Below are 25,218 nucleotides of genomic sequence, written 5' to 3'. Positions count from 1 at the left end.
CAAATTGCAGTATGAATTCAATCATATTATGATCACTGCCTCCTAAGGGTTCCTTTACATTAAGCTCGCTAATAAGATCTGGGTTATTACGCAACACCCAATCGAAAATAACCTTTCCGCAAGTAGGCTCAAGCACAAGCTGCTCTAAAAAGCCACCTGTAGGCATTCATCAAATTCCCTCTCTTGCGATTCAACACCAACTTGATTTTCCCAATCCCCTTGCATATTGAAGTCCTCCATTACAATTGTGTCATTACCCTTATTACATGACTTCTCCAGCTCCTTTTGCAATCTCAATCCTATTTCTTGGCTACTATTTGGAAGCCTATATATGATTTCCATAATGTTATTTTTTTTTTATCCTTGCAGGTTTAACTCCACCCACAAAGATCCAACATTCTCTGAATCTATGTCACTCTTTCAAAAGATGTAATTATATTTCTTACCATTAGACTCACACCCCCGTCTATGTCTTCCTGTTAGACCTTTTGTTACAAAGTATATCCTTTGACGTTAAGCTCCCAACTATGGCCTTCATTCAGCCACAACTTAGTGATACCCACAACATCATGCTGACCAATCCCTAATTGCACCATGAGTTCGTCCTCCTTAGTCTGAAGCTACTCCTTGCTCTGTCTGCATTTGTACCCAGTCATAGGCTTGTCCTTCCTTAGATTCATGTTACACCCATCATCTACTTGTAAACCTGCTGGCTCATCCTCAGCTCTGTCATCCTGGTTACCATCCCCCTGCCATATTAGTTTAAATCATTCCCAACAGCTCTAGTAAGCCTTCCCGCAAGAATATTGCACCTCCTGGGATTTAAGTGCGACCGTACCTTTTGTACCGGCCCCACTTGCCTCAGAAGAGGTCCCAATTATCCAGAAATCTGATTCCCTGCCCCCAGCTCCAGTTCTTCAGCCACGCATTTATCTTTTCACCTCATTCTATTCCTATCCTCAATGCTGCGTGGCACAGATAGCAATATTCAGATTATTACTCTTGAGGTCCTGCTTTTCAGCTTCCTTCCTAACGCCCTGAATTCATTTTGCAGGACCTCCTCCTTTTTTCTTCCCATGTCTTCAGGCTGCTCACCCTCCCTTTTCAGACTATTGTGGATGTGTTCAGAAATAGTGTGGACCCTGGCACCTGGGAGGCAAACGACCATCCTTGTTTCCTTTTCGCGTCTACAGAATCTCCTATCTGTCCTCCCGACTATAGGGTTCCCTATTACTGCTGCCTTTCTCTTCCATTCCCTACAGTTCTGAGCTACAGGGCTAGACTCAGTGCTGGAGGTACGGCCCCTGTTGCTTCCCCCAGGTAGATCACCCCCCCTCAACAGTGCTCAAAATGGAGTACTTATTGTTGAGAGGGACACTCAACCACTAATTCCTCCTACATACACAATGTCCATATCCCTCCAATTTCCTTACATATATGTGCCTATCTAAATATCTTTTAAAAGCCTCTAATGTATTTGCCTCTACCACCATAGCAGGCAGCACATTCCAGGCATCCACCACTCTCTGAGTAAAAAACGTACTCCTCACATCCCCTTTGACACTAACCTCCCCTCACCTTTAATGCACGCCCTCCGGTGTTAGATATTTCAAAACTGGGAAACCCCTATTCCAAGTCAACTCTGTCTATGCCTCTCACAATTAGACCATAGACCATAAGACATAGGAGCAGAATTAGACCATTTGGCACATTGAGCCTGCTCTGCCATTCAATCCATGGCTGATTCTATCTTATAAACCTCTAGCAGATCTCCTGTCAGCTTCCACCACTCCAGAGAAAACAACCAAAGTCTATTCAGCCTCTCATAAGATATAGGAGCAGAACTAGGACCATTTGGTCCATTTCATCATGGCTGATCCATTTTTTCTCTCAGATTTTTTCTCAATCTATCAACCTCTGCCTTAAATATACATAAAGGTTTGGTCTCCACAGCTGCCGACAGCAATGAATTCCACAGATTCATCACTCTCTGGCAAAAGAATTCCTCCTTATCTTCTTTCTAAAAGGGCTCTCTATTCTGAGGCTGTGTCCTCTGGTCTTAGACATTCCCACCATAGGAAATATCCTGTCCATATTCACTCTGTCAAGGCCTTTCACCATTCAATTGTTTTCAATCAGGTCACCCCTTAATCGTCTGAATTCCAGCAAGTAGAGGCCCAGAGGCATCAAACTTTCAGATTACAAGCCGTTCAATCTTGGAATAATTTTCATGAATAATTCCCTCCAATCTCGGCAAGAAGGTCAGAGATCTCGGCCTTCACCCTGCTATGCGTAGCTGGATCCTGGACTTGCTGTCAGACTGCCAGCAGCTAATAAGAGTGGGTTCCCTCACCTCTGTCTCTCTGACCCTCAACACAGGTTCCCCCCAGGGCTGTGTACTAAGCCCCCTCCTTTACTTTCTGTTTTCCCATGACTGTGTTGCCACCCACAGCTGCAATATGCTAATTAAATTTGCTGACGACATTATACTGATTGGTCTAATCTCGAATAATAATGAGCCAGCCTACAGAGAATAAGTCATCACCCTGACACAGTGGTGTCAAGAAAATAACCTCTCCCTCAATGTTGCAAAAACGAATGAGCTGGTTGTAGACTACAGGAGGAATGGAAACAGGCTAGCCCCTAATGACATCAATGGATCTGGGCTGAGAAGGTGAACAGCTTTAAGTTCCTCGGCATAAACATCACCGAAGATCTCACGTGGTCTGCACATACCGGCTATGTGGTGAAAAAGGCACAACAGTGCCTCTTTCACTTCAGACGGTTGAATAAGTTTGGTATGGCCCCCATATCCTAAAAACTTCCTACAGGGGCACAATTGAGAGCATCCTGACTGGCTGCATCACTGCCTGGTATGGGAACTGTACCTCCCTCAATCGCAGGACTCTGCAAAGAGTGGTGCGGACAGCCCCGTGCATCTGTAGTTGTGAACCTCCCTCTGTTCAGGACCTTTACAAAGACAGGTGTGTAAAAAGGGCCCAAAGTATCGTTGGGGACCCGAGTCACCCCAACCACAAACTGTTCCAGCTGCTACCATCCGGGAAACGGTACCACAGTATAAAAGCCAGGACGAACAGACTCCAGGACAGCTTCTTCTACCAGGCCATCAGACTGAATAATACATGCTGACATAACTGTATTTCAATGTTATATTTACTATCCTGTGTACATACTATTTATTATAAATGACTATAAATTGGACAATGCATATTTAGACAGAAACGTAACGTAAAGATTTTTACTCCACATGTATGTGAAGGATGTAAGTAATCAAGTCAATTCAATTCAAATTAATACAATGAAATGTGTCGTTTGCATCAATACCCAGCCCAGTCTGAGGAAATGCTGGGGGCAGCCCACAAGTGTTACCATGTTTCTGGTGCCAATATAGCATGCCCACAACTTACTAATCCTAAACGTTTTTTGGAATGTGGGAGCGAAGTGGAGCATGCGGAGATAACAGCGTGGTCATGGGGAGGATGTATAAACTCCTTACAGACAGCGGCAGGAATTGAAACCTGATCACTGGCAGTGTGAAGCATTATGCTAACTGTTACACTACCTAATTGTCTTGGCTGTCATACACAAGCCAGGGCAGTACGATATGGAGAGCAAGCTGTTGCCCATGCAGCAGGTTCCCCTTTTCCACGCAGCTAATGAATCCAAAGGAACAGCAGAGTCCAATGCAGTTTGACACCAGCAGCGTCGCAGGAGTTGCCAGGCAGCGTTGAACTCAATGTAGGACTGCATTAGGACTCTAAAGCCAGATTAGACCTCAGAGTTTACTTCCAAATCCTTCCTCTTGAGTGGGTATAGCCACAAGGCAGTGAATGTTTGAGATCAGAGTTTTCCTTCTCCTAGATAGGCTGCCATCCTCAGCTGATGAGCCCCATCTGCCCAAAGTGACTGGTTTTAAGGTACCAGTAAGTTGCCTTTGCCCCTTCTCCTGTCAGCAGAAACTGTTCCACCAGGCTTAGTAGCTAAGCTGCATGTGAAGGATAGGAGCTGGACTTGGTTGTCAGAAGCTAATTGAGACTCATGCCATTGGGAGCATTCAATAGGTAGTGAAAGCCCGTCCCCCAATACCTCCCATGGCTATGACAACCCTAAGGAACCATCCGCCCTAATAACACTGACTAAAACTAATCATAGTCATACTTTATTGATCCCGGGGGAAATTGGTTTTCATTACAGTTGCACAATAAATAATAAATAGTAATAAAACCATAAATAGTTAAATAGTAATATGTAAATTATGCCAGGAAATAAGTCCAGAACCAGCCTATTGGCTCAGGGTGTCTGACCCTCCAAGGGAGGAGTTGTAAAGTTTGACGGCCACAGGCAGGAATGACTTCCTATGATGCTCTGTGTTGCACTAATCCCTTCACTATGCACGTTGGATTTAGTTTACTGTATTATTGTCACATAGAACACAGAAAATCTACAGCACATTACAGGCCCTTCAGCCCACAATGTTGAGCTGACCATCTAACCTACTCTAGAAGCTGCCTAGAATTACCATACCGCATAGCCCTCTATTTTTCTAAGCTCCATGTACCTATCTAAGATTCTCTTAAAAGACCCTGTCGTATCTGCCTCTACCACCTTCGCTGGCAGTGCATTCCATGCACTCACCACTCCCTGTGTGGAAAAATTGACATCCCCCTTGTACCTACTTCCAAGCACCTTAAAATTTTGCCCCCTCATGTTAACCATTTCAGCCCTGGGACAAAGCCTCTGGCTATCTACATGATCAATGCCCCTCATCATCTTATACACCTCTATCAGGTTACCTCTCATCCGCAATCCCTCCAAGGAGAAAAGGCCAAGTTCACTTAACCTATTCTCATAATGCATGCTCTCCAATCCAAGCAACATCCTTGTAAATCTCCTTTTTACTCTCTTTATAGCATCCACAACCTTCCTGTAATGAGGTGACCAGAACTGAACACAGTACTCCAAGTGGGGTCTGACCAAGGTCTTATACAGCTGTAACATTAACTCACGGCTCTTGAACTCAATCCCATGGTTGATTAATGCCAACACACCACACACCTTCTTAACAACACTGTCAACCTGTGCAGCAGCTTTGAGTGTCCTATGGACACTGGCCCCAAGATCTCGCTGATCCTCCTCACTGCCAAGAATCTTACCGTTAATATTATATTCTGTCTTCAAATTTGACCAACCAAAATGAACCACTTCATACTTATCTAGGGTGAAGTCCATCTGCTACTTCTCAGCCCAGTTTGGCATCCTAACAATGTCCCGCTGTAACTTCTCACAACCCACCAGACTATCCACACACCCCCAACTTTTTTGTCATCAGCAAACTTAGTAACCAATCCCTCTATTTCCTCATCTAGGTCATTTATAAAAGTCACAAAGAGGAGGTGTCCCAGAACAGATCCCTGTGGAACACCACTGGTCACCGTCCTCCATACAGAATACAAACCATCTACAACCGTCCTTTGCCTTCTGTGGTCAAGCCAATTCTGGTTCCAGAAAGCAAGATCTCCTTGGATTCCATGCCTCCTTTCTTTCTGAATGAGCTCCGCATGGGAATATGTACTAAGCTACAGTGAAAAGCTTGCTGTGCATACTGTTTAATCGGATCAATTTATTATTCAGTGCATTGAGGTAGTACAAGGCAAAATAATAACAGTATGCATTAAACATTGTCACAGCTACAGAGAAAGTGCAGTGCAGGAGGAAATTTACAGTGCCAGCTGTAAGAACAGGGTCCAATCCCTATTGCTATCAGTGAGGAGTTTGTACGTTCTCTCTGTGACTGTGTGGGTTTCCTCCGGGTGCTCTGGTTTCCTCCCACATTCCAAAGACATACGGTTAAAGTTAGGGAGTTGTGGCATGCTACAGTATGTTGGCACTGAAACGTGGGAATATTAGCGGGCATCCCTCTGCACAATCGTCACTGATTTGATTTGATGCAAGTGATGCATTTCGCTGTATGTTTTGATCTGCACGTGGCAAATAAAGCTGATCTGAACAATAAAGTGCAAGATCAAAGGAAGGTAGATTGTGAGGTTAAAAGTCCGTCTTATTATACCAGGGAATCATATAACATGGTCTATATCCCTCCATTCTCAGCAAAATCAGGTGACTTTCTAAGAGCTTCTTAAACACCTCTATTGTATCTGTCTCCATCACCACCCCCACCCCAGACAGTGCATTCCAGGCACTCACTGCTTTCTGTCTAAAATAACCTAAAAATGAAGACCCATGAAAAAATGAAGCTCTTGTCTAGCAGATCTTTCTACCAGGTGACCAATTCTGGCATTAAGGCCATAAGGTACAAGAGCAGAATTAGGCCATTTGGCCCATCGAGTCTGCTCTGCCATTCCATCATGGAAGATCCATTTCCATCTTAATCCCATTCTTCTATATTCTCTCCGAAACCTCTCACGCCCTGACTAATCAAAATCCCATCAACCTCCACCTTAAATGCACCCTGTGACCTGGCCTCCTCAGCCACCTGTGGCAATGAATTCCACTGATTCATCACCCTCTGGCGAAAGAAATTCCTCCTTATCTCTGTTCCAAAAAGACATCTCTCAATTTTGAGGCTGTGCCCTTTGATCATAGACTCCCCCACCAAAAGAAACAACCTCTTCACATTCACTCCGTCTAGACCTTTCAACGTTTGATAGGTTTCAATGAGATCCCCCCTCATTCTTCTAAATTCTAGTGAGTACAGACTAGAGCCTTCAATCGCTGCTCATTTTATAACCCTTTCATTCCTGGAATCATTTTCGTGAACCTCCCCTGAACCCTCTTCAACGTCCTTTCTTAGATAAGGGGCTCAAACTGTTTACAAAGCTCCATGTGAGGTCTCACCAATGCCTTACGAAGCCTCAGCATTAGATCCTTGTTTTTATATTCCAGTCCTCTTAAAAAGAATGCTAACATTGCACTTGCCTTCCTCGCCACCAATTCAACTTGCAAATTAACCTTCAGGGAATCCTGCATGAGGTCTCCCAAATCACTTTGAACCTCAGATTTCTTAATTTTCTCTCCATTTAGAAAATAATCTATGCTTTTATTCCTTCTACCCAAGTGCACGACCATGCACATTCCGACACTATATTCCTTTTGCCACTTCTTTGCCCATTCTCCTAATCGGCTTAATCCTTCTGCAGCCTCTCTGCTTCTTGAACATTTTACCTGCTTTGTCAAAGAGTCGTCTGCAACTTTGGCCACAAAGCCATCAGTTTGATCATCCATACTATTGATATGCAATGTAAAAAGTCCCAGCACAGACCCTTATGGAGCACCACTGGTCACCAGCAGCCAAGCAGAAAAGGTCCTTTTATTCCCACTCTTTGCCTCCTGCCAGGAGGCCACTGCTTTATCCATGCTAGTATCTTTGTTGTAATACTACGGGCTCTTACATTGTTTAGCAGCCTCATGTGTGGCACCTTATCAAAGGCCTTCTGAAAATCCAAGTACACACCATCCACCAATTCCCCTCTGTCTATCCTGCTTGTTATTTCTTCAAAGAATTCCAACAGATTTGTCAGCGTTAAGGAAATCATGCTGATTTTGGTATATTTGTGCCTCCAAGTACCCTGAAACCACATCCTTAACAAAATCGACTCCATCATCTTCCCAACCACTGAGGTCATGCTAACTGGCCTATAAATTCCTTTCTTCTGCTTCCATCCCTTCTTGAAGAGTGTAGTGACGTTTGCAATTTTTCAGTCCTCTGGAACCATGCCATACTCTATTGATTCTTGAAAGAATTTAGAAGAATGAGGGGGGATCTCATTGAAACCTATCAAACGTTGAAAGGTCTAGACGGAGTGAATGTGAAGAGGTTGTTTCTTTTGGTGGGATCGTTACTAATGCCTGCACAATCTCTTCGGATACCTCTTTTAAAACCCTGGGTTGTAGTCCATCAGGTCCAGGTGACTTATCTGTCTTCAGACCTTTCAGTTTCCCAAGCACCATATACCTAGTAATGCGCAATGAAAGAATCCCTATAGGTGTAAGTCCTGCCACTCTCAGGCATAAAGGACACTGGACAATCAATTGAGCATGGTACCTCAAGGAAAGTAACCTCAGTGATGGGCTCTTTACTTAACAGTCTCTGGCCCCATAGGTAAGTTCCTCAGATAACAAAACAGCCCATGGACATATGCAACAACACACAGTTAGCATCCGGACTGTGTTCAGCTGCTGATATCTTCATTACATTTATATATGCCAAACCACTGGGCACCATGGTAATGTAAGGGTTAGCGGTACAATATTACAGCTTCAGAGCATTGGAGTTCGGAGTTCAGTGTTCAATTCTGACATATTCTTTAAGGAGTCTGTATCTTCTCCCCGTGGAATGCATGGGTTTTCTCTGGGTCCTCTGGGTTCCTCCCACAGTTCAAAGACATGCTGGGTACGTTGATGGGTCATTGTAAATTGTCCCATGATTAAATTAGGGTTAAATCAGGTTTGTTGTGGTTTGCTGGGTGACGTGGCTCGAAAGGCTGTAAGGACCTATTCTGCACTGTATCTCTTTAACTAAACAAATAAGATAAAACACACAACCACAGCCATTCGGTGATCAAGCTTAGTGAGAGAGGAGAGGAGATTTACCAGGGCACTACCTGAATTGGAGAGCAGGACTTGTAAGGATAGGTTTGGGACAGATAGTGCTTTTGCCTTTGGAGTTATGGAAGATGAGAGGTGACTTGATCGAGTTGCCCAAGATGGTAAGAGGCATAGATATAGTGGACAACCAGCACCTTTCTATCAGGGCAGAAATGGTTAATACGAGTGGGCATAATTTTGGGTGATTGCAGGAAAGTACAGGCAAAATGGCAGTAGTAGAACTTGTACGTGGAGAGTGGTGTGTGCGTGGAACATGCTGCCAGGAGTGGCGGTTAAGTAAATACGTTAGAGACATTTAAAAGACTCTTAGATAGGCACATGGATGTAAGAGATGTGGGGGAGAGAAGGGTTACATTGATCTTAGAATAGGTTAAGGGGTCAGCACATCAGCGTGGGTTGGTTGTACATGCTTTCAGGCTTTTGTATCTTCTGCCAGATGGAAGTGGAGCAAAGAGACATTGTCGAGGGTGAATGGGTTCTTTGATCATGCTTCCTGATTAATGAGTCATAAATACTGCAACAGCTTTCTGTCCTGTCAGACAACTTTTGGTTTAAACTAAGAGTCACCCATTATTGATGGTAAGTAGTTCACTTTATCATTAATTACATCATCTTGGCATCTGGTTTGAATCTGGCAAGTCCTTGGATGACTTGGTCAGAAACCAGGCTACCCATCATGCCATTGGGGCAAGGCCATGGTTCAACCAGCGGATCGTCTGCCTCAGATAGCTAGAGGCATGAGTTTGAAGGCCACATTTGGAATATGGTGTTCAGTTTTGAGTGTCCTGCAATAAAAGACATGCTATTAAGCTGGACAAAATGTACCAGTGATCTAGAAGGACGCTGCTAGGAGCTGAGCTGTAGGAAGATGTTAAGCAGGCTGAGGCTTTATTTTTTGGAGAGAAGGAAAATGAGAGGTGATATTTTTTGAAATTATTTTTACTATTGTTATTATTTAGAAATACAGCACCATTACAGGCCCCTCTGGCCCAATGAACCTACTTGACTATGGTTAGCTGTCTGTCATATCCAATGGTGACAGGAAACCTGTGCAGGAGAGCAATTAAAATTGAATACCTCAAGCTCAGATGTCCGAGTCCAGTGGTACGAACAAGGGCTACAAACTGGGGTCTTCCTTGGTTGCAGTGGATGACCATGATGTCTTCTGTGTCTTGTCATGCACTTCGCTCTGCATGGAAAGTGTTGTAGGACCAGATTCTTGCCCATTGGATCTCTCTGTAGATCTCACCTGCTGGAGCCGACTTCACATGTCCCTATCTCACCAGGGAATGAAGCGGCTGGCTGCTGTCACCTGGTTTGGCCCACTGGTCAAAGCGGTGCACCAGGATAAAGGCTGCTGTCGCACGTGAACGACTGCTTGGAGACACAGGTGTGAGCTGAGTGTCTGGTGGGGCCCATAGGTGAGTGAGCTGCCCCAGAATGGACACAACAAGCCCCTTCACCAGAGGTGCTACCCCTCCCTGAATGCCATATACACCCTAATATGACCCCTATGTGACCAACTAACCTACTACCCCGAATGTCTTTGGCATGTGGTAGGAAACCAGAGCATCTCATTGAGGTGTATGAGAAGGTAAGGGGTGCACTTAGGGTGAATGCACACAGTCTTTTTCCCAGGGAAAATAGAATAAAAACCCAGATAGCACAAGTTTAATGTGAGAGCGGAAAGAGTTAAACAGGACCTGAAGGGCGGCCTTTTCAGCCAGATCGTGGTCTGTATATGGAACCAGATGCCAGAGGAAGAGGTTGAAGGAGGTACTGTAACAACGTTTCAATAGCCAACTGGACACGTATATAGATAGGAAAGTGTTAGGACCAAACATGAGTATCTGGGTCAGCATGGACTATTTGGGCTGAAGGACCTGCTTTCATGCTGTATGGCTCAATGACTATCAGTCTAGGGACTGAGTTGGAACAACTGATGTCAGAAGCAAGACAGATGAGAAGGCGGACTGGTACAACAGCCAAATGTGAGCAGACTGGCCAAAAGGAGGGGCCAGTGAGAAGGAGACAAAGACACCCAGGAAAAAAAAGAGAGAAAATTGTGTAAGATCACATTCATGATCTAATTCATGATAAAGAGAGAGGCTGCAGGTAGTGTCAAGAGGACCAGTTACACAAAATACCAAACATGAGCACAAAATGAACTGGAATTACTAATTGTCTATCTCATACTTCCCAGGAAATCCCACACGTAGTGCTTGAATTCACTGTAACTGCTGAAGCTGAACGAGGGTGTGCTGGACTAATTCCACCCGGCTATCAAAGCAACAGGGACTGTCATTTCGAGTGTGTCAAGTACTGACAATTCCTGTTGAGACTGCGGCGTGTTGTTTCTTGTCACAGAGTGATAGAGGCATACAACCTAGAACGATTCCGTGAAAATTATACCCACTCATCTACACGAATTCTATGCTAATCCCTATTTGATTAAAATTCTCGCCATGTTCTCGCCAAATTCTCCTCCCAGGGAGGGAGAAGAAGATGGCGGGGCGACGCAGCTCGCAACAGCCACTCCGGAGATGACGTCTATTATTTGTCAAGTAGGGTGCCGTGCACAATCCTGATTTGATGGAGACGGACGTGAGAGCACGGAGGAACATCTGGTGAAACTTCTGAAATGCCTGCTTCGCTGCTGCTGCTACTGTGTGATCCAGAATTTCCGGCGGGGAAGGCCCAGAGTCCTTGGCTTTGCTTGTTGCTCGGTGGCCAAGGCGGGGTCGAAGCGCTTGGCAGAGGATGGTGCTCGGAGAGGCTGTGTCGGAGGGGCTGGTCGGAGGCTCGAAGTTTTCGGACGGACTCAGAGTCCGCTGCGGTCGGGTGCTTCCAATGGTGCTGCATCAGCAAGTTTGCAGCGCTTGGAGGTTCATGGCAGGGAGAGTTTCTCCCTTCTGCTGCCTGCGTGAGATGATGAGGCTATCGGGACTTTGAGACTTTTTTTTACCGTGCCCATGGTCTGCTCTTTATCAAATTATGGTACTGCCTTGCACTGCTGTAACTATATGTTATAATTATGTGGTTTTGTAAGTTTTAGTCTTGGTTTGTCCTGTGTTTTCTTGTGATATCATTCTGGAGGAACCTTGTATCATTTTTTAATGCATGCATTTCTAAATAACAATAAATGAGGACTGAGTATCCTCATAATCTAATGTTCTTATTAACAGATCTGCCACTTACCCAGGCTAGGGGCAACTATCAATAACAACCAATCGATCAAGCAACACGCCTTTGGGATATGCGAGGAAACCAGAGCAGTCAGAGGAAATGCACATGGTCACAGGGAGAACCTACACACAGACATCAACAGAGGTCAGGATCGAACCCTGGTCGGTCTCCAGCAGTGTGAGACAGTTGCTCTCCTAGCTCAAACACAAGAAAGTCTGCAGATGTTGGAAATCCAAAGCAACACATACACAATGCTGGAGGAGCTCAGCAGGTCGGGCAGCATCTATGGAAAAGAGAAAACAGTTTATGTTTTGGGTTGAGATCCTTCTTCAGGACTGAGAAGGAATGGGGGGAGATGCCAGAATAAAAAAGATGGGGGAGTGGAAAGATGCTAGCTGGAAAGTGATAGGTGAAGTCAGGTGGGTAGGAAAAGTCAAGGGCTGGAGAAGAAAGAATCAAGTCAAATCAAATCAAGTTTAATTATCATTCAAACTATACATAGATACAGCTAAACAAGATTGCATTCCTCTGGGGCCAAGGTACAAAATATTCAAAGAAGCAAGAAAATATTCAAAAATAGTGAGTAACATAAAATAGTGAGGCAAGAATCATATTCACTCAAAAAAAACATATGATCCAAGAGCCTGAATGACAATGTCCTGGAATCGATAGTAGTCTCCCAGCAGTGTACAAACGCATAAAATCCAGCCTGACATTCCACCACTCAAACACGGTAGGCCAGGCCCCAGCCGTGCTCAGGCACCACGCCATAAATGCTTCTGTATCGCTCACCTAGTCTGCAGCAGCATGCAAGCCTAAGGCTTGAGGCCTAGTCATCAGTACAACTTAGGCTATGCAGCTCCCATACCGTTGGTCACTCCACCCGATAAAGGTAACATGACTGCAGCAACTTACATTATCACTGTCCAACAATCTCCCACATTATACTGCACCAACTCTGATGCGTCCGAGTAGTGGGCGGCAACATGGTCTGCAGACAGGCCAGCTACTCTAAACCCAGGCTGGCCCTTCTGACACACTGGCAGGCTCCTCCGGTATCCCGATGGGCTTCTCGTATATCCTCCGACACCTCAGCTGGCTCCCTCTCCTGAGAAGCCACTGCTATCGCACGTCCCACCACTTCACTGGAATCTGATTGGAGACGAGAGTGCACGATAGGAGAGAGGGAACGAGGCCGCTTGCAGGGATAAGCTCCCCTAGCTACACCACTATGTCTTTCTGTCGAGATGCCTTGAACTAGGTGCTCATGTGAGAGAAAATCCGCTGGAAATCCAAACAACAAACTCAAAATGCCGGAGGAACTCAGCAGGCAGGCAGCATCTATGGAAAGCACAGTTGACGTTTCGGGCTGAGACCGTGCAGGATTTTCTGCTACAACTTCCTCAATGCATTCCACACCATTCTAACAGATTATTATCTGAACGGTGGCCAATTAGGAAAAGGGGAGGTGCAACGAGACCTGGGTGTCATTATACACCAGTCATTGAAAGTGGGCATGCAGGTACAGCAGGCGGTGAAAAAGGTGAATGGTATGCTGGCATTTATAGCGAGAGGATTCGAGTACAGGAGCAGGGAGGTACTACTGCAGTTGTACAAGGCCTTGGTGACACCACACCTGGAGTATTGTGTGCAATTTTGGTCCCCTAATCTGAGGAAAGACATCCTTGCCATAGAGGGAGTACAAAGAAGGTTCACCAGATTGATTCCTGGGATGGCAGGACTTTCATCTGATGAAAGACTGGATCGACTAGGCTTATACTGTCTGAAATTTAGAAGATTGAGGGGGGATCTGTTTGAAACGTATAAAATTCTAAAGGGAGTGGACAGGCTAGATGCAGGAAGATTGTTCCCGATGTTGAAGAAGTCCAGAACGAGGGGTCACAGTTTGAGGATAAAGGGGAAGCCTTTTAGGACCGAGATGAGGAAAAACTTCTTCACACAGAGAGTGGTGAATCTGTGAAATTCTCTGCCACAGGAAACAAATGAGGCCAGTTCATTGGCTATATTTAAGAGGGAGTTAAATATAGAGATATGGCCCTTGTTAAATATAAGAGATATGGCCCTTGTGGCTAAAGGGATCAGGGGGTATGGAGGTAAGGCAGGTACAGGGTTCTGAGTTGGATGATCAGCCATGATCATACTGAATGGCGGTGCAGGCTCGAAGGGCCAAATGGCCTACTCCTGCACCTATTTTCTATGTTTCTATGTTTCTATGTTTAACACTGCTGCTTTTCACGTGGCACTCTTGGTTTTTATATTACATACTATAATATTTCTATAGTAGTTGAGGGTCTCCCTCCTGCTCCTGTCACCCAGCCTGTCCCTCTCCAACGGGAGAAAAACCCTAAACCGCTGTCCTTCCCTACCGAGCTCTTGCAGTGGCTGTACCAAATTTCAGTGGATACCCCAGCATGCATTCCAGCAGCCTGAAATGTGCCAGTCAATAGCATTCTTCCATAGACACCTCAACACATGTTGTTCCTTCAGTCAGGCCAGACCTATACTATGAATGGCAGGGCACTGACGAGGGATATGGAGCAGAGGGGCTCAGAGTACAAATGCAGATTTCACTGAAAGCGTCCATGCAAGTCGACAGAGTGGTGAACTAAGTGTTTACCATACTATGGAAGACTTTGACCATGGAATACTCCAGTCAGAAATTCGAGAGTGTCAGGAGACAGAAGTCATTGTGATTACTAAGAAACAGGTGCTTAGGAAGCTGAAAAGTCTGAAGCTAGATGGGCGAGACTGACTACTCCCTAGGGTTCTAAAAGAGGTAGTTGAAAAGATTGTGAGGGCGGTAACAGTGAGTTTTCAAGAATCACTAGTTACTGGAATGCTTCAAGAGTACCGGAAATCTGCAAATGTCTCTCTACTCATTAAGAAGCGAGAGAGACAAAAGAAAGGAAATTATAGGCCATTTAGCCTAACTTCAGTAGTTGGAAAGATGTAGGAATCCATTATGGAGGATAAGTTTACAGGGTACTTGGAGGCACATGATAAAATGGGCCAAAATCAGCATGGTTTGCTTAGGGGGGATCTTGTCTGATAAAGCTGTTGGAATTCTTTGAGGAAATAATAGGAAGGATAGACAAAGGAAAGGTAGTGACTGTTGTTTACTTGGATTTTCAGAAGGCTTTTGACAAGGTACTACACATTAGGCTGCTAGTCATGATAAGACCATAAGACCATAAGATATGGGAACAGAATTAGTCTGCTCTACCATTTCATCATGGCTGATCCAATTTTAGATTATGAAGACACGTAGTCCTCTTTTATTGTCATTTAGTAATGCATGCATTAAGAAATGATACAATATTTCCTCCGGTGTGATATCACAAAACACAGGACAGACCAAGACTGAAAAAACTGACAAAACCACATAATTATAACATATAGTTACAACAGTGCAACAATACCATAACTCGATGAAGAAGTCCATGAGCACAGTAAAAGTTCAAAGTCTCTCAACTATCCCACATCTCATGCAGACGGGAGAAGGAAGAAAAACTCTCCCTGCCATGCCGACCACAGTCCGACTCTGAGTCATCCGAAAACTTGGAGCTCTGATCAGCTCTCCGACACCGAGTACTGAGCGCCATCTCTGTCCGAACGATTCGACCTCAACCTCGCTGGCCAACATCAGGCAAAGCCGGAGATTTTGAGGCCTACCCTCCGAAAGATTCCCACCACGCAGTAATGACAGCAGCGAGCGAGCGTTTCAGAAATTTCTCCCGATGTTCCTCTGTGCTTTCACGTCCATTCTCCATCAAATCAGAATTGTCCACGGCCCCTATTCAACAGATACGATATCATTTTTCACCGGAGGGCTGCGCAGATGTGCGGTGCACTGTTCTCTCCCCTCCCGCCTTTTCCTTTTAGCCTCAATCTCCTGCCTTCTCCTTGTATCCCCACATGCCCTGACCAATAAGAGCCCATGGTATTTTCGGAAAGGTACTAGCATAGATAGAAAATGGGCTGACTAGCAGGAGACTAAGAGTGGAAATGAAAGGGTAATTTTCTGGTTGGCTGCCTGTGGCTAGTGGTGTTCCACAGGGGTCAGTGTTGGGACGGCTGTTTTTCATCTTAATGTCAATGATTTGGGTGACAGAATTGATGGCTTTGAAGGACAGGTAGTACTGAGGAAGCAGGGAATCTGCAAAAGGACTTAGATTAGGAGAATGGACAAAAAAGTAGCAGATAGAAAATAGTGTCAGGAACTGTATGGTCGTGCACTTTGGTAGAACAGTTTCTACCAAACTGTGCAGACAGCAACAAGAACGTCAACCTCCCCTCCACACGCAAAGAAACAAATTGCTAGAACAGCAACTAGAAAGGACGAGCAAAAACACAAAGTAAAACACAGTTCAGCTCAGAGTTCATTTTCTGCAGGCCGCCACGATGAAAATTTGCCAAAAATAGCAATAGAGAAAGGAGCGACCATGAACTACAGTCCAATCCATAAACTGCTGACCCAGAACTTCGGTAAAATCCTCTGACCGCAGGAAGGGAGAGAGAGACCAATCGAATGCAGGGACCTTCCCTCAGGAGCAGTGAGTGAGAGGGAGAGAGAGATTGACTGTCACTTGCAGACACCTTCTTGGGGTAGCAATGAGTGAGAGGGAGTATTAGGTTCAGTTTTGGACACCCTGTTATAGGATAGACATTGCCAAGCTGGAGACGGAGCCTGGACCAGAGAGACTGAGCTATAGGGAGAGCTTAGCAGTGCTGGGTCTTTATTCCCTGAAGTACAGGAGAATGAGGCATGATCGCGTAGAAGTTTATAAGATGATGAGGGCTGTGCAGAAGGTGAATGGTCTTAATTTTTTCACCAGGGTTGGGGAGCCTGAAACCAGAGAGCTCTGATACACGATAAGGGAGAAAAGATTTAAAAAAGACTTCTTTTACCCAGAATATTGTGAGACCCTGGATTGAGCTGCCAGAAGAAGTGGTGTCGAGGAGGGTACAATTGCAACATTTAAGGGGCATTTGGATAGGTACAGTACATGGGGGGGGGTGTTGAGGGCTTAGAGGGGTATGGGCCAAGCACAGGAAATTGGATCTCGCAATATGGTCGGCATGGAGCTGTTGGGCTGCAGTGCCTGTTTCCCTGCTGACTCTGGTTAATTCTGTCATATTTTTAAACAAGAGAAATTCTGCAGATGTTGGAAATCCAAAGCAACGCATAGAAAATGCTGGAGGAACTCAGCAGGTCAGGTAGCATCTATGGACAAGAGTACAGTCGACATTTTGGGCTGAGACCCCTCTTCAGGACTGGAAAGGAAGGAGGAAGACACCTGATTGAAAAGGTCGGGGGAGAGGAAGGATGATGGCTTGAAGGTGATATCATTTTTATTTGGGTGTCCTTTTATCAATGTCAATGAAGCTAGCATCTCCTCTATTATTATTCTCAGACCAAGCTATTTATATTTTTAACTGGTGTGTTATATTTACAACCTTCCAATCTGGTGGAACCATTCTAGAATTAATGGGATTCTGAGCTTAATTACCACTTCATCGAAATCTCCAGACAGTCAGGTCCTGGAAATTTATTGCCTGTCAGTCCTATCAATTTCTTGAAAACTTTTTGTAACACTGTAGATAATTTTTTCCAAGTCAATTTCTCTGAATCTGTGGTTTTCCAACATTTCCAGGATGTTCACTCACAAAGACTGTTTGTGTTATATGTTCTATTTTCTCTGCATTATGTCTATGAACTATGATCTATGTTCAAATATAGACATTAAATATTTATTTTATGCATGTTGTATATATTGTATATGTCAAATATTTTTTTTTGTAATTTCTCTGCTATTTCCTTATTTCCTTTTATAGTTTCTCCTGTCTCTGAGAGACAGACATTCATTAATTGTTTTATGTTTTTATATGTCTTTCCAAGTTTTTACAAACTTTCTGCTCACTGGTTCTCTTTCATGATATACTTCCACTTTCTATCTAAGACTTTGTCCAGTCTTGCATAACTCTGAAATTTCTCAATCCTCAGGCTCATTAACCTTTACGGCAACATGATTTTTATTTGATCTAATATTTCTTTCTATGGTCAGAGTTGAAGGATATTTTTATAGGCCTTAACAGAAATATCTATGAACTCTTTAGATGTCTGTCATTGATTGTATAGGGCATTGCTTCGAATTACTTTTTCTTAGCCTACCAGCCAACTCGTGCCTCAATTCTTCCTGGTTTACTTTGTTCAGACTTAGGAGCTTGAGTTTCACATTAACACCTTAAGTCAAAGAATCATGGAATTGTGGAGCATGGATACAAGCACTTCAGCCCATCTAGTCCTTGCCAACCAATATGACCATTGAAGCAGATCCCTGTTGCCTGCGTTTGGCCCATTTCCCGTTAAACTTTTCTTATTAATGTACTTATGCAAGTGTCTTATAAATATTGTAATTGTACCGACCTCTACCACTTTTCCTAGCAGTTCCTTTCATGTGCTCACTATCATCTCTGCAAAGAACATACCCCCCAGTTCCCCTTTCTTTCCTCTCTCACCTCAAAGTCAACGTACATTTATTATCAAAGTATGTATGCAGTATACAACCCTGAGATTCATCTTCCCCACAGACAGCCATGAAACAAAGAAATACCATGGAACCCGTTCAAAGAAAACATCAAACACCCAACACAAAAAAAAAGAACAAATTGTACAAAGGACAAAAAACACAGAACATAAACCATCAAATGACAGAGTCATTGAACAGTCTAGGAATGTTCACTTTAGCTCAGCTCATTTCATTTTAGTGTTGTGTCATTCGTTGACTACAGGCTGCCCTGATCAAAAATCACACAAAATAGCAGTAGAAAAAGGAACAACCAGAAACCAGAAACACATCATAACATGAACTGCAGAGTCTAATCCACAAACCACATCCATTAAACTTTGCCCGCACCAAGACTCTAGCACCATCCTCCAGGAGCAACAAATGAGAGGGAGAGTCAGACAGCGCTGAACACTCACTCGCCTCTTGCTCGATACTTTATTCAGTGAGTTAATGAGAAATGGAGTCAGTTATGGGCTTGTATCCCATCTCCAGGCTTCTTGGCCTCCAGGCTCCACACACAGAGACAGCAAAGCACCAGATCACTCAACTGACCTGAGAAAACACCATGAAAATGTAAATCACAGGTTCCAATAGCAGCAGAATCATACTTAAATCTACAATGTGAAGTATGGAAGAGCAAGAGGATGAGTCATGTGAGAACAGGACCAATCAGGTGTGATAGTGGGAACGTGTGCATAGAGTCGGAGGATGGAGTGGAGGTGCTTAACGAATACTTTGCTTTAGTATTCACCAGGAAAAAAAGGCATGAAGTTAGATAAGTCACTGGGACCAGATGAGATATACCCGCGGCTACTGTGGGAAGTGAGGGAGGAGATTGCTAAGCCTCTTGTGATCATCATTGAATCATCAATAGGGACGAGAGAGTACCAGAGGATTGGAGGGTTGCAAATGTTGTTCCCTCATTCAAGAAAAGGAGTAGAGATAACTCAGGAAATTATAGACCTGTGAGTATGACTTCAGTGGCGGGCAAGTTTTTGGAGACGATCCTGAGAGGTAGGATTTATGAGCATTTGGAAAGATATAATCTGATTCGGGATAGTCAGCATTGTTTTGCCAAAGGCAGGTCATGCATTACAAGGCTGATTGAATTCTTTGAGGATGTAACAAAACACATTGATGAAGGTAGAGCAGTGGATGTAGTGCATATGGATTTCAGTAAGGCACTTGATAAGGTTCCTGATGCAAGGCTCCGTCAGAAAGTAAGGAGGCATGGGATCCAAGGAGACCTTGCTTTGTGGATCTACAATTGGCTTGCCCACAGAAGGCAAAGGGTGGTTGTTGATGGTTTGTATTCTGCATAGAGGTCGATGACCAGTGGTGTTCCGCAGGGATCTGTTCTGGGACCCCTCCGCTTTGTGATTTTTATAAATGACCTGGTTGAAGAAGAAGAAGGATAAGTTAGTAAGATTGCTGATGACATGAAGGTTGGGGGTGTTGTGGATAGTCTGAAGGGTTGTCAGAGGTTACAGCAGGACATTGATAGGATGCAGAACTGGGCTGAGAAGTGGCAGATGGAGTTCAACCCAGATAAGTGTGAAGTTTTGTTAGGTTAAATTTGAAGACAGAGTATAATATTAATGGTAAGACTCTCAGCAGATCTGAGAGATCTTGGGGTCTGTGTCCATAGGACACTCAAAGCTGCACCATAGGTTGACAGTGTTGTTAAGAAGGCGTAATGTGTGTTAGCATTCATCAACTGTGGGATTGAGTTCAAGAGCCGTAAGGTAATGTTAAAGTTATATAAGACCTTGATCAGACTCCACTTGGAGTACTGTGCTTATTTCTGGTCACCTCACTGCAGGAAGGATGTGGGTACTATAGAGAGAGTGCAGAGGAGATTTACAAGGATGTTGCCTGGATTGGAGGGTGTACCTTATGAGAACAGGTTGAGTGAACTTGGCCTCTTCACCTTGGAGCGACGAAGGATAAGAGGTGACCTGATAGAGGTGTATAAGATGATGAGGGGCATTGATCACGTGGATAGTCAGAGGCTTTTTCCTAGGGCTGAAATGGCTAACACAAGGGGGCATAGTTTTAAAGTGCTTGTAAATAGATACCCAGGGGATGTCAAGGGTAAGTTTTTCACACAGAGTGGTGAGTGTGTGGAATGCACTGTCAGAGGCGGTGGCGGAAGTGGATACAATATGGTCTTTTAAGAGCCTCTTAGATAGGTACATGTAGCTTAGAAAAATAGAAGGCTATGCACTAGGGAAATTCTAGGCAGTGTCTAGAGTAGGTTACATGGTCGGCACAACGTTGTGGTCCAAGGGGCCTGCAATGTGCTGCAGATTTCTATGTTCTATGTCCTATGTTCAATGTTTAGAGTCCCTTACCCTGGGAAAGACTGAATATTCATAGAGTCATAGAGCACAGAAGCAGGCCCATCTCATCTGTGCTGGCCTGGCTTTCTGCCATGACGGTGGTCACACGGTTGTAGACTCAGGCAGCTCCATGACAGGCAGCACCCTCCTCATCATCAAGGATACCTTCAAAAGGCAGTGTCTCATAACTGTTTCCACTATTAAGGAGGTTCACCATCCAGGACGTGCCTTTTTCTCATTATTACCATCAGGGAGGAACCTGAAAAAACTCAATAACTCAAGAGCAGTGTTTTCCTCTCTGCCATCAAATTTCAGAATGGTCCATGAACCTATGAATGCACGAAACTGTACAGAGTTGTGGGCACAGCTCAGCACATCAAGGAAACCAGCCTCCCTCTCTCGACTCCGCCTACACCATCGGTAGTTGATCTTAAAGCAGTGTTGTCTGCTGAATTACCCGTGGCAGTGAATGGTGTGACTCGACTATGATCCCTGCTTGTTTTGCTGAATAAAGACTTCAGTATCCACCCGCTTCAGTGTCTCTCCAGTAACCTCGATGGCAGTCACAACATTCTCTACTGCTGTCACAAAACAATAAGTTTATTGTCATATAACAGAGTGGTATTAAACCTAATTCTGATCCTGAGCATGCAACCTCTGATGTGCCGCTGTAGCTGAGGTCTTTATGAGGCTGGTCCAGTTGGGTTTCTGGGTCAATGATGAACCCTTCCCAAGGCTCTGGACAGTGGGAAACTTGGTGATTTCAAGGTTGGGTGGGTAAACCTCATCTTGTCTTTGCAGATGGTGTTTGCTAGGCATCTGCCTGTTTCAGATAGCTTTGGAGAACAGAATTAATATGGTCATAGGGGAAGGAATTATCAAATTCAAAACTCAAAGTAAATTTACTAACCAAGTTCATATATGTCAGTAAATTCTACTTTGTGATTCATTTCCTTGCAGGCATTCACAGGAAAATAAAGAAATACAGTAGAATTCATAAGAAACTATACATAAAGAAAGACTATCAAACAACCAATGTGCAACAGAAGACAAATTGCACAAATAACTAACTAACTAACTAAATGATACTGAAGTCATCCATTGTAGAGTCCTTGAAAGTTGTTCTGTAGTTTATGGAATCAATTCAATGTTGAGGAGAGTGAAATCGAGGAGTTGGTAGAAAGTTTGTTAGTCAGAGAAGCTCATTTCAGAGGGAAAGGAGTTAACAAAACATACCAGCAGGACTTAAAAAAACATCTCCAGAGGACATTAACAACTGTGGAAACTTACACAGATTATTGTTAATCTTTTCCCGATCATCTTTTGAACTCATTCCCACTTACTGGAATTAGGGGACTTTGCTCAAGATCCAGCAGAATGAATTTCAGATGGAGACGAGGGGGAATTGCTTTTCCCAGAGACTAGTGTATGTGTGGGCATGTGGCCAAGTGGTTAAGGCATTCGACTAGCGATCTGAAGGTCGTGAGTTGGAGCTCCAGCCGAGGCAGTGTCTTGTGTCCTTGAGCAAGGCACTTAACCACACAGTGCTCTGCGACGACACTGGTGCCAAGCTGTATCGGCCCTTGCCCTTCCCTTGGACAACATCGGTGTCAGGGAGAGGGGAGACTTGCAGCATCGGCAACTGCTGGTCTTCCATACAACCTTGCCCAGGCCTGCACCCTGGAGAGTGAAGACTTTCCAGGTGCAGATCCATGCTCTCGCAAGAGTAACGGATGCCTTATATATATAGTGTATCTGTGGAATTCTCTGCCCAGGGATGCAGTAGAGGCTACCTCATTAAAGATTTTTAAGACACACTTGGATTTTTGCATAGCAGGGGGATTAAGGGTTGTGGGCAAAAGGCAGGTAGATGGAACAGAGTCCATGGTCAGATCAGCCATAATCTTATTGAACAGTGGAGCAGGCTTGACAGGACAGATGTCTGACTCTTGCTCCTACTTCATATAAAGCAGAACAGCACACGAACAGGCCCTTCATCCACAATGCCTGTGCCAACCATGATGACAAATTAATTTAAACCTACCTGCCTAACTATAATCTGGTGTTGGTGGCATCCGTTAGTCTCAACAGACCATGGACCTGCGCCTGGAAGGTCTCCAGGGCGCAGGCCTGGGCAAGGTTGTATCGAAGACTGGCAGTTGCCCATGCTGCAAGTCTCCCCTCTCCATGCCACCGATGTAGTCCAAGGGAAGGGCAAGGGCTGATACAGCTTGGCACCAGTGTCGTCTCAGGAGTTGCCAGAACGAGGTTGAAGGCGACGTTGGATTGCCTTAGGGACTCCAGCTCCGGATTTGTCTTCAGGGTTTACTCCCGAAGCCTTTCTCATGAGTGGGTATGGCCACAAGGCAGCGGAGGTTTGAAATCAGGGTTTTCCCTCTCTTAGATGGACTGCCTTCCCAGACTGATGAGCTGCATCTACCCAAAGCACTGGTTTTAAGGCACCTACCTTTGTCCCTTCTTCTGTCAGTAGAAACAGTTCCGCCGGGCTTAGAGGCTAAGCCACACGAGAAGGCCAGGAGTTAGACTTGGTTGTCAGAGGCTATTTGAGGTGCATGCTGTGAGGAGCACTTTTAGGTAGCGGGAGCTTGTCCCCCATTACCACTCCTCGGCTTGGCAACCATGGAATCTATATCCCTCCAATCCCTGTATACCCATGTAGAACACAGAACATAGAACACTACAACACACGAACAGACCCTTCATCCCACAATGCCTGTGCCAACCATGATGACAAATTAATTTAAACCTACCTGCTTAACTATAATCTATCTCCCTCCAATCCCTGTATACCCATGTGGAACATAGAACACTACAGCACAGGAACAGGCCCTTCATCCCACAATGTTGTGCTGAACCAGCTAAAAAGCAAATCAAAACACCCAAACACTAATCCCTCCTACATACACAATGTCCGTATCCCTCCTTCTTCCTCATATCCATGTGCCTATCTAAAAGTCTCTTAAAAGCCTCTAATGTATTTGCCTCTACTACCATACCAGGCAGTGCACTCCAGGCATCCACGATGTTCTGAGTAAAAACTTACCCTCACATCCCCCTTGAACCTACCCCCTCTCAGCTTCAGTGCATGGCTTGATGTACTTGGTTAAATGTTTTGTAAGTACCCTGACAGCTGGTTCCAGGCACCTATTCCTCTCTGTATGAAAAAACCTTGCTACCCAGCCCCTCACACCTCCTTATATCTTTCTCCCTATCACCTTAAAACCTCTGTCTTCCAGTATTTCGGTGGTTGGTTTGGCTGATGCTGATGAGCGCTGCGTTATTCAAGTTCTTTTTCTCTTTGTACACTTTTATCATCCCTCTTCCCCACCCCTTCTTTATTTATTTTTACTTATTTGGTGACACAGCACTGAGTCGGCCCTTCTGGCCCTTCGAGGCACACCGCCCCCGAGAAAAAAACAATTTAACCCTAACCTAATCATATGACAATTTACCTTCTTGATAGCCTGTTGCACCTGTTAAACAACTTTTTGTGATTCATGCACAAGCACTCCCAAGTCCCTCTGCACAGCAGCATGCTACAATTTCTTTACCATTTAAATAATAATCTGCTCTTTCATTTTTCCTTCCGAAGTGGATGACCTCGCATTTACCAACATTGCAATCCATCTGTCAGACCCTTGCTCAATCACTTAACCTATCTAAATCTCTCTGCAGACTCCATGTATTTTTTACACAATTTGCTTTTCCGCTCAATTTAGTATCATCAGCAAACTTAGATACACTACACTCGATCCCCTCTTCCAGATCATTAATGTACATTGTGAACAATTGCGGGTCCCTCACCACTGATTGCCAAGCAGAGTAACACTCATGTATCCCAAATCTCTGCTTTCCATTCGTTAACCAATCCTCTATCGATTCTAATATATCACCCCCAACTCTATGCATCCTTATCTTATGGATAAGTCTTATATCTGGCATCTTATTAAACGCCTTCTGAAAACCCAAATAAATAACGTCCATCTGTTCCCCTCTATTCACTCTATCCTCAAAGAACTCCAGTAAGTTTGTCAAACAGGACTTCCTCTGCTGAATCCATGCTGCGTCAGCCTGATGGATCCATTTCTTTCCAGATGTCTGGCTATTTCTTCTTTAATGATAGCTTCAGGCATTTTCCCAACTACAGATGTTTAACTAACTGGCCTATAGTTACCTGCCTTTTGCCTACATCCTTTTTTGAACAGTGGCATGACATTCGCTGTCTTCCAATCCGCTGGGACCTAGCCAGAGTCCATAGAATTTTGGTAAATCATCACCAAAGCCTCTAGTATAACTCCTTCCACTTCTGTCAGTACCCTAAGCCCACGAGTTTGCTCAGCACTACCTCTTTAGTGATAGCTATTCTATCGAGGCCCTCATCTACCAACACATACATACCATCTCTCTTTGGCATGTTAGATGCGTCCCTCCAC

This window comes from Mobula hypostoma, chromosome 6 (genome assembly GCF_963921235.1).
Source record: "Mobula hypostoma chromosome 6, sMobHyp1.1, whole genome shotgun sequence".
In the NCBI taxonomy this organism is placed as follows: domain Eukaryota; kingdom Metazoa; phylum Chordata; class Chondrichthyes; order Myliobatiformes; family Myliobatidae; genus Mobula; species Mobula hypostoma.
This window is presented reverse-complemented; position numbering follows the sequence as displayed.